The sequence below is a fragment of the Adiantum capillus-veneris genome, chromosome 12 (genome assembly GCF_014529385.1).
Source record: "Adiantum capillus-veneris isolate H3 chromosome 12, ASM1452938v2, whole genome shotgun sequence".
Classification (NCBI taxonomy): domain Eukaryota; kingdom Viridiplantae; phylum Streptophyta; class Polypodiopsida; order Polypodiales; family Pteridaceae; genus Adiantum; species Adiantum capillus-veneris.
The window spans coordinates 30,793,053-30,807,188 of NC_140942.1; the positions used below are offsets into that span (position 1 = coordinate 30,793,053).

General features: G+C 47.0%; 1 protein-coding gene across 2 annotated transcripts in view; it reads left to right on the plus strand.

The window, feature by feature from the left end:
* Nucleotides 1-14,136, plus strand: part of LOC147445513 (RNA-binding KH domain-containing protein RCF3-like) — a 148,727-nt gene that overhangs the window by 46,502 nt on the left and 88,089 nt on the right. The gene's annotated exons all lie outside the window — the stretch shown is intronic.

A 14,136-nucleotide genomic window follows, 5' to 3' on the forward strand; every position in this document is an offset into this window, starting at 1 on the left:
ATGTTGACGCTCTACAGTTGAGGTCAAACTGTTTAGAACCAAGAGGGATGTAACTATGTCAGACTTTGTAACTAATTAATGTATGTACGAGAAAAAAGAATTATCTAATTAGTTGTGTACACATCAGAATAGATCTAGCAGTTCTGGGGCCTCAGGTGCGCCCAAGTTTGGGCTAGTGCACCTCAGGGAGACTCCAACAGAAAAATACCCTGAAGACCTAGTGATTGGGAAATCGGTTCTTCAATGAAGGGGTAAGCAGTAGCCTCAGATTTCAGGCTCAGAAAATTACGCGCGTTAGTGCAAGCACAGGAATGAGATGGGGTCCTTAGAATAATAGCCCTAAGGCCTGAATCATTTTACGGCCTTAGGATAAGTCAGTTAATGTATTTTTAAATTGTCTATGCTGGACCAAATGGCCGGACAAGTGCGAACAGGTAATGCCAAAGCAGTGCTGGTATGGCAATGCGCTGGGGAGCAGCTAACATTTTCATTTGTTGCATCTATGTGTGCAATTGTGCACTTAATTGCACATTTCATTAACTAGCATAGGATTTTTAAAGTCAAAAGTTGAATGGTTTTAAATTTTAAAGTAAGTGTGCCACTTGGCACACTTTCCCGTGCAATCTCTCTCTCTCTCTTCATGCTAGCGTCCCCTCTTCTGGGTGGCTATATGAGAGCAGCCCCTCCCCCTCTTGCCAGGTTGGCAGTGCACTACCCCCCCCAAGTTGACCATCCTCTATGCAGTGAAGCTGTCCTGTGAAGCTTGGGAGCAGCACCTTGTGGTGTATGTGGAGCCTCTGAGCACCCATCACCTAGAACAAGGCCTCTCATGGTTGCATGCAGCTTTGGGAGAAGTTTCATCGCGTAAAGTAGTAGAAAACTCTCTTTCTCCCTTGTCTAACTGCTGCAAATTCCATGTTTTCAGCCCCTAATCACCTATATTAGGGTGAATTTCAGCAAAGTCTTAATATAATCTTATTCCCCACTACCTACTCTACACATACACAAAGTTGGGAGCATTTCCATCGCGAAAAGGACCTCTAGAGTTATTGGTGTTTGAAACCTCAGTTACTAAAGATAGCGTTGTAGAGTCTATATCCCGTATCTCCGATTTTGGCATTGGAACGCGCTCAGGTAACAATTTTTGGTTATGTGCAGAAAATTACAGCAAGCGTGTGTGTGTGTGTGTTTTGCATGTTTCTGTGGTTGGTTGATTGCAGGAATGATTATGTCCAAAGTGGCATAGTTAGCGGAAGATAGACCCTCATTCGTGAGAGCTTCCGATGAGGTTTGTGGAAGGTAGACTCTCCCCTACGAGAGCTTCCCAAAATCTCACAGAAGAGGATAGATCCTCTCAGTAGTCAGAGAGCAGTTCTTCTATTCTCTCAGTCAGAAGCAGAAAAAGGACAAGAAAGAATAGAGGGAGGGCTTTCGCCCCGTTCTTGTGCTTGTAAAGATTCTCCCTTAGTAATAAAGATAATCTCTTTATGGGGAGGGACCAGCCCATCTTCTGGTCCCCAATGAAGTGTCAAGCTTTCTCTCTCTCTCTCTCTCTCTCTCTCTCTCTCATTCTCTTGAGTATTTGAAGTCCAATTAAAAGTCAGTTTACACTTCCGTTTTTTTGTGTGACACCTAGGCTCGAGAGCCAAGATCGGTTCTTCGTGATCAATCGAATTTGCAATGAGGTTAGCTTCACTTGATCATGCAAATCATCATGCTTGTGATTGTCATCCAAATCATCATGCTCATCATTATCATTCAAATTATCATGCTTATCATCATGTAAATCATTTGTGTCATGCTTTGGAGAAGAAGAGATTGAGAGAGTCTCCTTTTTCCGATTCTGTGCAAACTGCGCCTGCACAATAGAAAAAAGTCGCAAGAACTCTTTCATGAGTTGGTCGCTCTTTTCTTTTCTTGCTTTGTTCTCACGATCAAATTCTGCTTGTCTTGCTTTGTTCTCGTGATCAAATTTTGCTTCTCTTTCTTTGTTTCGCGCTCGTGCTCACGCTCTATGGCTGCCATTCTTTCTTCGTATCTACGCTCTATGGCTGCCATACTTTCGTCGCTTTCTAGCTCCATGTCGAAAGCCTCCATAGAAGTTAGTGTAATCCTCGGCGTAGATGGGGAAGGGGGAGGGTCAGAAAAACCTCTTGGTGGGTGAAATTCTTCTTCGCCTCTCTCATGCTCATCACCCCAAGCGAAGTATCCATTCCGCTTCTAGTGATGACCATCCACTGAAGTCGTGGGTTCTTGTGGGTTCTTGTGGTCTTGGTTTCTTAAGTTCACGAGGAACTTGGGTTCTTTGGGGTCTTGGTTCTTGAAGGTCTTGGTTCTTGAAGGTCTTGAGGGTCTTGAGGTTCTTAAGGTTCTTGCGGTTCTTGAGTTCTTGAGGTTCTTCTTTCGCTTGCAATCTGTGTTACAGAAGGATCTTCTCTTCACCCGAGCTCTGCTCTTTTCCGCGGGCGCACCCCTTGGCGGCCTTGCGCTCACACCAAGGTTGCTTTTTCCCACCTCATGTCGAGTGGCTAGCTGCTAAGTGCACGGTCCGCTCTTAATAAGTGAAAAGAGGCACAAGGGAGGCTGGACAAGCCTTTCTTTCTTGGGTTTCTTGTCACTCTTCAAAAACATGATTAGGAATCGATACGCCCAAGAGGACTTGGTTACGTGCGACCGCAACAAGCAAAAAGAAAATAAAAATCCTGTGGTTCTTTCCTTGAGTGATACAGAACAGTGCCAAAGCTCTGATACCAATGTAAGGTGGAGCGGAAGTGAATGTTGAACTTTGCTCAAGATGAGTGTTCCGAATTGTGCTCAAGGTTCCTTTTACTTACGGAAGGGAGAGCCTTCCGTTCGTTTAGTGAGAGAGTGCAATGAACACAAACAAAGTGGACAAACACTGTGAATGAAGGTGTTGAGACTGAGAGATAGAGAGAGAAGAATACAACACCAAAATGTTGTCAAACCCTCCTCCGAAGGCCCTACTCTCTATGGCGAGAGCGGTCTACTATTGGTTGCACAAATCTCTACAATGCTTGGACTTGCCGACGATGTCGACGACGACGAGATGGGCTGCAATCTGAAAATGCTAATGGCTGAAATCTGCAAGTCTTTATTTGCTGAATTCTGACTCTATGTCGGTGACGACGATGCAACGACGACGCGCTGAAAACGCAGATGCTGAAATCTGCGTTTTTTGGGCTGAAACTGCAAACTTCGTTGGATCGCACCGTGCGGCGAGGATCTGCTGCGGGAAGGTGAGATCTGCGAGGTTCGGGACTTCTTTAGCGGTATCTGACTGCTGAAAATTGAGAAAGCTGGTCTACTTGTTGGTTTTGTCACGAAGATCTACAAAAACCCTGAGGTGTCCTGCAGATGCAAAATCGAGAGAGAGAGAGAGAGAGAGAGAGAGAGAGAGAGAGAGAGAGAGCAAGGAGACTACACGCTATATTTGATTGTTGTATCCTTTGTACACCTTACAATATATAGATTTTCCTTGCCATGCAAAACTCAACTCTAACTGAATCTTACCTACATGCCTCAAGGGCTTGTTGCCACGGGTTTGACACTGGATATTGGGCTTGCATACCCAACATTACTCACGACAGGCTAACAAGCATCATTAGGATGTTACTATCACGGAAGGGGATTGGGTCTATTTGAGAATCATGGAGCAATGTCTTAAGCAAGCCGGAAAGAAGTGTCCTAAGTTGTCTTTCAAAATGTATGGTCCATTTCTTTTCATTAAAAAGATCAATGAGGTTTCTATGAAATTGCAATTGCCTAACTCATGGTCAATGCACAACGTTTTCTATGTTTCTTGGTCGAAAGTGTTTCAGGGTACGCCTCCAAAGGACGTTTCCGAAGAAAGAAGAACCAGAAATCATAGATGAAGGTGAAGTCATGGAGCCGGAGCAAGTCTTGTTGCATGTGTTTTGCCATGGTTCAAAGAAGCTACTTTTTGAAGTTCAAGGATCGAGGAACCCAAGAGGCAGTATGGGTCGATGCAGAATTTTTCAGAGATTATCTAGAGTTGTTGGTAGCCTACAAGGAAGCCATGCAACTCGGTACCAGTATCTCACTTTAAAATGGAGGGGATGTCACGTGCACATCTAATTCTATGTGCATGTGGACAAGCTATCTCAGGCAAGGGTTAAGGTTAGCTTAGGAAGTGTTCTTGCACCTTTGTGAGCCTTTGCGTAGGCCGTGCATGTCTAGACACTTAGAGTAGTTGCATATCCTTTGATTGCAGAACCCAATACCACCCAGCATATGCATTGTCCAAGCAGTATACCCAAATTCCATAACTGTTTGGGAGCGTCAACTCTAGCATCTTATTTTATTTATTTAATTATTATGCCATTTTATGAGGTCGTGGGGCTGTTGGGGAGACTGCTCGACCCATTCTTGTCCAAGTATATAATCAAAGGGGAGTGGGCTCACTACAGGCATAAGAGGCAGCAGAAGAAGTTCAGCTAACTTGCAGTGCACCTTCTCAGCAAGACCGGCATGAAGCCTTAGCGTTTTCAGATTAGCTAGCGTTTTAGAGTGATCTGCTAGCGTTTTTGAGTTGTAGTTTCACCTAGTGTTTTCAGTCATCGGTAGCCTGATCCAGCCACACAGTCTAGCGTTTTCAGTACTCAGCCCTTAGCCATTGCAGATTCCACCCTTAGCTTCACAAATCTCACCTACCCGCAGCAGATCCTCACCCCTACCGTCGGATCAGCTAGCGTTTTCAGTTTCAGCCCGTTGAATTCAAATTTCAGCATTTGCATTTTCAGCGCATCGTCATCGAGTCATCGCCATCGCCAGCCTCACCGACACAGCGTCGGCATCCAACAACAGATCAGTGTTTTCCAGATTTCAGTATTTCAGCCCTAGAGTTTTCAGTTTTCAGCCCATCCTCGTCGTCATCATCATTATCGTCGAGATCATTGGCAAGTCCATTGCATCCAGACCATTGTACCCAATTTGTGCAATCTATAGCATAGACATCTCTCGCCATAAAGAGGGGAACCCTTGGAGGAGGGTTTGAGAACCCTCCGGTGTTGTATTCTTCTCTCTCTCTCTCTCTCTCTCTCTCTCTCTCTCTCTCTCTGTCTCATGCTTTCACAGTAGCATTCACTTTGTTTGTGATCATTGCACTCTCTCTCTAAAAGGAACGGAAGGCTCTTCCTTCCGTAAGTGAAAGGAACCCTTGAGCACAGTTCGGAGCACTCATCTTGAGCAATATGAACATTCACTTCCGTTGCACCTTACAGAGCTTTTCTTGTAGAGGAATGTACAGTGTTATTATAGGCAAATTCTGCGAGAGGTAGATACTTCTCCCATTCTTGTTGGTTATCTGAGATACAATACTTTAAAATGTCCTGGACTATGGAGTTAGCAATTTCGCTTTGTCCGTCTGTTTGAGGATGATAAGCAGAAGAAAAATTCAATTTAGTTTCCAAGTTCGTAAAAAGTGCTCGCTATAAATTTTCGGTCATTCATGGGTTGGATCATTGATAATTGTTTTGGGCATACCATGATGCTGAAAAATCTGGGCAGAAAGATCTTGACCATGTGATCTTTAATGGTCTTTTTTACTCAAATGAAATGAGCTTGTATACTGAATCTGTCTATAATAGTCTAGATTGCATCATTTCCATTCGGAGTGCATAGAAAATCCATTAAAAAATCCATGGCAATACTTTTCCAGGTACCTGCAGTAGCGATACTAGATAGGGACTGAAGGGGATCATACTTAGCTTTTTGGCATGGTACACATTCTCTCATATATTTGTCTATGTCAGCTCCTCGTAGTGTTGGCCAATAAAAATATTTTTCTAAGGTTTGTGCTGTCGACGTTATGCCTCTGTGTCTTGCGTAAGGAGAAGAATGTGCTTCATCCATCACCTTTGTTCTAAGTCGACGCGACACACAATGAGCCTGATGAAAATAAAGGTAACCATCTTTAATAGAGTATGCAAAAATTTCAGTAACAATTTGTAGCTGTTGCCAGATTTCACGAAAATTGGAGTCGTCAGGGTATATCTCGGGTAGAGATTCCAACTCTTGATGATGTATACTTATTATGGCCATTTACTTAGGGCCGTCGAGAGAGAGCTTTTGCCACCACATTCTTACTTCTAGAAGTGTGTAGAATTTGAAAGTGAAACATGGAGAGAAGATTGGCCCGCCGCATCTGTTTCTCAAACAACTTTCGTTCAGAGAGAGAGTATTGAAGACTTTGATGATCTGTCTTGATCGTAAAATCTGCTCCCAAAAGAGAATGTTGCCAAATTGAGAGAACATGAATAACTGCCATGAGTTCCTTCTCATAGATGGAAGCATGCAACTCTGCATTACGAAGTCATCTACTTTCATAAGCTATTGCATGGCCTTCATGATTAAGAATTGAGCCAATGCAATCGCCTGAAGCATTACAATGTACTTCAAATGGTTTTCGGAGACTAGGTACAATGAGGATTGGTCCATGGGTGAGAAGGTACTTGAGATTTTCAAAAGCTTCCTTCTGTTTAGTCCCCCATACAAAAGATATCTTTTTCTTGGTAAGATCGTGGAGAGGTGTAGCAACATGAGCGAAACGGCAGATAAAGTGTTTGTTCTAGGAACAAAGACCAAGGAAACTTCGAATATCATGAACCCAAGCAGGTTGTGGCCATCTTAAATAGCTTGAACCTTTGTTGGGTCCATGCGTCCTCGATTATGGGAGACAATTTGTCCCAGATAGCGAATCTCTGTTAAGAAAAATTTACTCTTCTTAACTGTCAGGTGACACATCCAACCCTATGTGTCCGTGGACAAGCTACAACATGACCAGGGTTCAGTTCCGTCAAGTCAGTCTAGAATAGGAAGTGATTTGACACTTTTGTGAGTCTGTTCGCAGACCGTGCATGTCCAGACACTTAGATTAGATGCATATCCTCTGGTTGCACACAACATGATCATTAGATTTCCATCAGAACCCATCAAGAGCATTTTTACAGTGCATAGACCTATTTTCCCTATTTTAGCCAATTTTCACTCATTATTTTTAAGTGACTTTTGTTGGGAACTAGGTAGGGCAATTTTGCTAAGTTTGTATATATAGAAACCTGGCGCTAGCACTTTCTGGCAGAAGAGGCAGCAGGAACTCTGGTTCAACAGGCACCTTCTCAGCAAGACCCCCCACACCTAGCGTTTTTTGAGCAGCCAACCTAGCGTTTTCTGCATCAACCACCTAGCGTTTTCAGCATTGCAGACAAGTCCAACATTTTTGCATTGCAGCAACCTGGCAACAGCAGATCAAGATCAGCCCTGGCGTTTTGCATTGCAGATCAGCCTCGACGACAGCAGAATCAGCAAAAACCCTAGCGTTTTTGAAAGGAGATAGTTTTCAGCCCCGGCGTTTTTGGTTTGTAGATCAGCCCCGGTGTTTTGCAATTCCATCGCGACAAGGACTGAAGAAGGACCAGCGTTTTCAGTTATCAATAGTTAGACACCACAAAAGAAGTCCCAAACCTCGCAGATCTCACCTTCCCGCAACAGATCCTCGCCGCACGGCCAGATCCCGGGAAGTTTGCAGATTCAGGCCGGAAAACAGCGCGTCGTCGTTGCATCGTCGTCGTCACCGACATAGAGTCAGAATTCAGCACATAAAGATTTGCAGATTTCAGCCCTTAGAGTTTTCAGATTTCAGCCCGTCTCATCGTTGTCCTCATCGTCGTCGACATCGTCTGCAAGTCCAAGCATTGTAAGATTTGTGCAATCAATAGTAGACCGCTCTCGCCATAGAGAGTGGGGCCTTCGGAGGAGGGTTTTGACAACATTCTGGTGTCGTATTCTTCTCTCTCTCTCTCTCAGTCTCAGCACCTTCACTCAGAGGTCTATGTGGCTGAAAATCCGTGCCTCTTGTAGCTTGTCTGAGATATTATCGATTTGGGGATCGGAAATCTATTCTTAATTGTAATCTTGTTTAGAGAACGATAATGAATGTACGTTGCAGATGCGTTACGTTGCAAAGGATAGATCTTGGCTTTTGAGTCAAGTTCCACAATCTCCATTCAGGGAGTATCTTTTGAAAGCATGAAGAATCAATATGTAGATTTCGAGTTTGGTAAGCAATGATTCCCAAGGGCCCAACAACTATCTCATTTGTGAAAGTCTCTTGTATTTTGTCACGGTTTTTGTGTGTTACCTTCTCTTAGGCAAAGCCATATTGCACGATGCTCATGATGCACTCACGGGTGGGAACAAAGGCATGAATATCACTTTTAAAAAAAAAAAGATTCTTTGATTGGCCTCAAATGCAAAAAGATGTGTTTAAGTATGTCACATATTGTTCCATTTGTCAAAAAGTAAAAGTCCCTAGGGATAAAGCAGCAAAGTCTTTTGATGCCGTTGCCTATTCCCGAAGGCGCAGTTTAGGATAGTTTCATGGATTTTGTGGCTAATCTTCCACCTAGTTTGCATTCAAGGAATACGCAGTGTCTAACAATCGTGGATCATTTCAACAAGTTCTATATGTTTATTCCTTATAAGGGTACAATCATAGCACATGATTGAGCATGTTTGCTCATTAAGCATTGATATCGCCTTTGTAGTTTGCCAAAGTCAATAGTATCAAATAGAGATGTTAAGTTTATATCACATTTTTGGCAAGCACTCTTTGAAAATTTTGGCACTAAGTTGAATTTTTCATCCGCGTTTCACCCACTGTTCGATGGTCAAATTGAGATCTACAATCAGGTAGCCTTTGATGTCTTGAAGTCCTATGTGCATGATCATTTGTCTCATTGGGAGCATTATCTCCCACTAGTCGAAGCAATTTTGAATAACTTCTTTTCCAGTGCCATTGGTAGAAGTCTGTATGAGGCTGCATTTGGCCGTCAACCTCAGCACCGCGTTCCTCAGCCCATATTCCAAGCGGTTTTTAGCCCTCAGCCAGTATCGATTTCAGCCTTGATCACTAGGGTTTTCAGCCACAGCAGATTTCAGCCCTTTATCGCTAGCCGTTTGCAGATCCAAGTCGAAGTTCCCTCGCATTTTCAGTATCCAACACTCAGCCTCGCAGAACCAAGCATCTACTGCAAGTACCATGAGCATCTCAGCATTTAGGACCATTGTAACAGCATTTGTGCAACTAAAGCAAATACCTCTCTGGCGATAGAGAGGGGGGGCCTTTGGGGGGGGGGGGGGAGGGGGGTTTGGGACCCTATCTGCTCTCTCTCTCTCTCTCTCTCTCTCTCTCTCTCTCCCCCCCCCTCCCCCCCGCTGCTCCCTGTTGTCGCCCCTGCTCTCTGAGCTGCTCGCATGCGTTGCTCGTTGCCGCGCTGTGCTGCTAACTCGCCCCCCCCCCCCCCCCCCCCCCCCCCCCCCCCCCTCCTCTCCTCTCTCTCTCTCTCTCTCTCTCTCTCTCTTCGCTCCCTGCTCTCGCTGCCCCCTGCTGCCGCCCCTGCTCTCTGAGCTGTTCGCGCGCGTTGCTCGTTGCCGCGCTGTGCTGCCTGGCTTGCGCCCTGCCCTCCGCCTCTGCCCCTCGCGCCCACCCTGCACTGCATCCACGCGCCGGCCGCCCTGCCCCTCGCCTCTGCCTCTCGTGCCCGCCCTGCCCTGCACTCGCGTGCCCGTCGCCCTGCACCCTCGCCGCCCTGCCTTGCTCGCGCGCTGCATGTTGCCCTAGCCCCCCAACCTCTACGCGTAGCATGTCTCCCCCCCCTTTCCTACGCGTAGTATGTCTCCCCCCCCCCCCCCCCCCCCAACACCTCCCCCCTTTTTTCTTTCACGCGTAGGACGTCCATCCTCTACGCGTAGGGAGAAATTTTATTTTATTATTTTATTTTTTTTTTTCGCCCCCTTTCCCCCCACTCTATCTACCATACTTATCCCCCCCCCCCCCCCCCCCCCCCCCCCCCCCCCCCTCTCTCTCTCTCTCTCTCTCTCTCTCTCTCTCTCTCTCAACTGCCGTTTTCACCCCCCGGCCGTACCGCCTCGCGCTCCACCACTCGCCGAGACCGCTGCTAGTGGGGGTGCACACGTGCATCTAACCTCCCCCTTGCGGACAACGATCAAGCATGAGGAAGACAAACGATAAAGCCGACCCCCTAGAGGATGCCATTCGAAAATGCAAAGAGGAAATGACGGAGACCATCACCAAGTTGAACTGCAATCTCTGGGGCACAATAAACATTCTCGAGGGACGTGTGCTGATCCAAGAGAGCAAGATAAGCACGCTGGAAGACCGAGTGACGACCCAAGAGGAAGAGATCGCGTCACTCAAGAAAGAACTCGTCGAAGCCCGATCAAGAAACACATTGGAAGAGGGCGAACTGCAACCCTCAGTAATTGAAGAGATCAACACGACGTACGGGCCATCAAAGAGGGAGAAGAACAGCAGGCCAGGTACATGTGGGTGAGACTGAAAGCAGAGACAGACAGATACCTCTATCTAGCTATTTGTTACTTTCCCCCGAGTACATCAGTTTATGCACTACCCAGGGGACAATCCCCTTTCTCTATTTTGGATGATGACATATGGGAGTTCTCTAGGGACGGTGACATTATCATCCTCGGGGACTTCAATGCTAGGACTGCCCATCACCAGGCAGTGTTTTATGATACTTCAGAGGAGATGCTAAGAGAGATAGATGTGGCAGATACGGGCCTTTCTAGACTATCACACGATATGGAATATACTGAGTATGGGCGACATCTGATAGACGTGGGCACTGCACATGGATTGGCCATCTTGAACGGCCTACAGAGATTTCCTGCTGCGGGAGGTTTTAGATGCTTCCCACACAGACATGGAGCCAGCACGGTGGACTATGTCATGGCACAACCGAATCTCATCTCTAGTATCCAGGATCTCACAGTTGGGCCCAGACCGGTCAGGGTGGCAGTGGATCATGCTCTGGTGTCAATGACCATCTCTTTCCAATTGTGTGTAGCACACAGGCCACGAGTAGCAGCCCCTACTCGCTACACATTCACAAGGGAGACGGACTCTGTATACATGGACTGAATCTACAGACTCCTATGCACTGAGGACCCGGGGCGACCTCTGGAGGAGCTAACTACTATACTGACACAGACATTACATGAGGCAGCAGCAGAAGCATACCCACACACCCAGCCCGAGCAGAGCCGCCGATCTGGGAGCATGCCTCAGAACAGTTGGTATGATGAGGAGTGCCGCCAGACTAGAGCCAGACTTCAGAGGGAGGTGCTGTTGGGGGGCGTCACTCACAGACAGTCACAGATGGACTTTCGACGCCTGGTGCGGCGGAAGAAGAGGGCTTTTTTGGCTCGACTCGAGCAGGATCTATATCAGCTATTCTTGAGTCAAGACTCGCGTGAGGCGTGGCGGCTCTTTCATGAGTAGTCCCCCCCCCCCCCCCTTGCTATTTCCTCCACAGAGACCTGGGGTCAGTACGCATCATCTTTGTACACAGTACCTGAACAGCCGCCCCTCCCCAACCCCCCCGACCCATGCCCACATACATGTGTCTTTTTCACCGCTGAGATGGTGAAGAAAGCTATTGACAAGATGAAGACTGGGAGAGCATATGATCATGAGGGCCTAGTAGCTGAGCATTTCATGCATGCCAAAGACCTACTAGCAGAGCTTCTAGCAGTTATGTTTAACCGTGCCATGTGTGAGGGCCTACCGGACACTTGGAGCCTATCTACGATCGCACCTATCTTCAAATCAGGAGACCCCATGGAGCCTGGGAATTATCGCACTATTATGATTGGGCACACACTGGCACGGTTGTACGCATCCATTCTTGAGCAACAGCTGAGTAGATGGGCAGAGAGGGAAGGAATGCGTGCAACTGGGCAGGCAGATTCAGGAGAGGCTTCTCTACTCTTGACCATATCCTAACACTCAGGGCCATCATCGAGGAAGGCTGATCTCATACGAGACGGATCTATTGTAGCTTTGTGGAATTCCGCAAAGCTTTCGACACGGTACCCAGAGCTAGACTGATGCGCAGATTACAGGAAATGGGAGTACCCACAGAGCTCATTTGGGGGATCATGGCATTATACAGATCAGTAGTAGGGCATGTACGCACCCCGGAGGGACTCTCAATACCGGTTCACTCCACTATTGGGGTGAAGCACGGTTGCCCGCTCTCTCCTACTCTTTTCGGTATGTATGTGGATGAGGTTTCTGACTACATTGACAGGGACGGGGATAAAGGTGCACAGTTGGCAGGGACATGGATTCCATTTTTGTTATATGCGGACGATATTGTGTTGATCTCCGAATCCCCAGAGGGAATGCAACGCCAATTGGATACTTTGCATACGTTTGCCCACGAAAGTGGTTTGTCTGTCAACCTTGGCAAAACCAAGGTTATGGTGTTTAATACCACCCCACAGTGGATCAGGAGATCAACACCTACATTCACATACGGCCAGGAGATTGTCGAGTACACAGACGCTTACACTTACCTTGGAGTGGTTTTTACTGGACCCACATTCTCACCCAGAAGAGCAGCAGAGACCAGACTGACTAGAGCCCACGCAGCATTGGGTAGATTGTAGAGGATGTGTTCGCAGGTTCAGTTTCAGGAACCCCGGACGAAGCTTTGGCTCTTTGACACCTTGGTGGCCTCAGCATTGCTCTATGGGGCTGAGATATGGGGACCTTCATTGGATCACCACGGGAGGCCGGGTCGCACAGACGGATGGGGGAACATGGAGAAGCCTCTCGTCTCTATGATCTCGCGGCTCATTAGAGCCAAGGCATCAGTACCACGGGCCATTATCCGAGCAGAGCTGGCGGCCCCCCCCACTAGTGGTAGAGGCGCTCACCAGATCAGTCTCCTTCATAAACCGCACATGGGAACTTCCCAGAGACAGATATGCTCGCATAGCACTTGAGTCCTCCCGACAGTTAGCCATACAAGGAGATACAACATGTTGGTATGGGGAGATGACATCATGGTTTCAGGTGCATGGGTTTAGCATAGACAGACTGCCACCATTCCAGTACTCATTGGATGCACCATCTCTCATTCTTACACAATCGGAGATCACCAAGCTCATCCGCCAACACCTGACCCAGCTAGACACCAGGAGGACATGGATACAACCAACACAAGAACTGGGCACGAAGATGGCTTTCTACAGAGACCACCTTCTCCAGCTTACGGAAGATGGTTTTGTGATGAGACCCAGGTACATGGATACCCACGTGTCTCATGGGATACGGTGTGCTATTGGCCAGAAACGCACATCGTCTCACCAGCTGCGGATTGAAACCGGGAGATACAGCGGAGTACGAGCAGAGGCCAGGACATGCCCCTTGTGTGACCTAGAACCTGAGACAGAGCTGCATTATACATGCCGCTGCCCTGTCTACTACGAGATACGAGGCCGCTTCCATTGCTTGTTCAGAGAGGGTTTTGGACCACTCTCAAGAGTAATGGGATACGAAGATCAAAGATGCCTGGGTTTGTTCTTGCTCGACCTGCGCAGACACAGAGAGAGACTGATGAATGGCGAGGCTAACCAGTCTCAAAGACGGATTACAGACTTCTTCAGAGCAGACACGGGACAAACGCAAGAGCCACTCCCACAGCAGAGCTCCCCCCCGTCTCACACCAGAGGCACATTGATTGACCGAGCGACTGAACTGAGGAAATCCAGGCGCCCACGACTGCGCAGGACTACACAACATCGACGGAGCCTACGTCAAAAGATTCAGAGCACGCTGGCCAGGCATGCACGACGCCCGGTGAGACTACTAACCATGGAGGAAATTGATGAGATTCGCCAACGACCGATGCTAGATCTTTTGTGATTCAGCTATCCCAACTAGCCGCCCATTTTTGCTTAGTTTTCAGCTTAGCTCACATCGACCAATCTAGAATCCCATAATATATATCTTTGTTTTGTACTGTTGATTAGGTTATTTTGTTACTCTGACTTTGTATCAAATCCACCACCTTGTAACTTTCTGGTCTCATAGGTCACTATGGCCTTTTGAAGACGTTAATATAACATTTCATTTCTCTCTCAATACTCTTTAAATAGAGGTCACTGTGCACCATGGAAGGATTCCTACAATGACTAGAGTTAAGTGCAGACCACTTTGGTTCTTGTGCTTGTAAAAAAATTCTCCCCGTTAATAAAGATTTACTT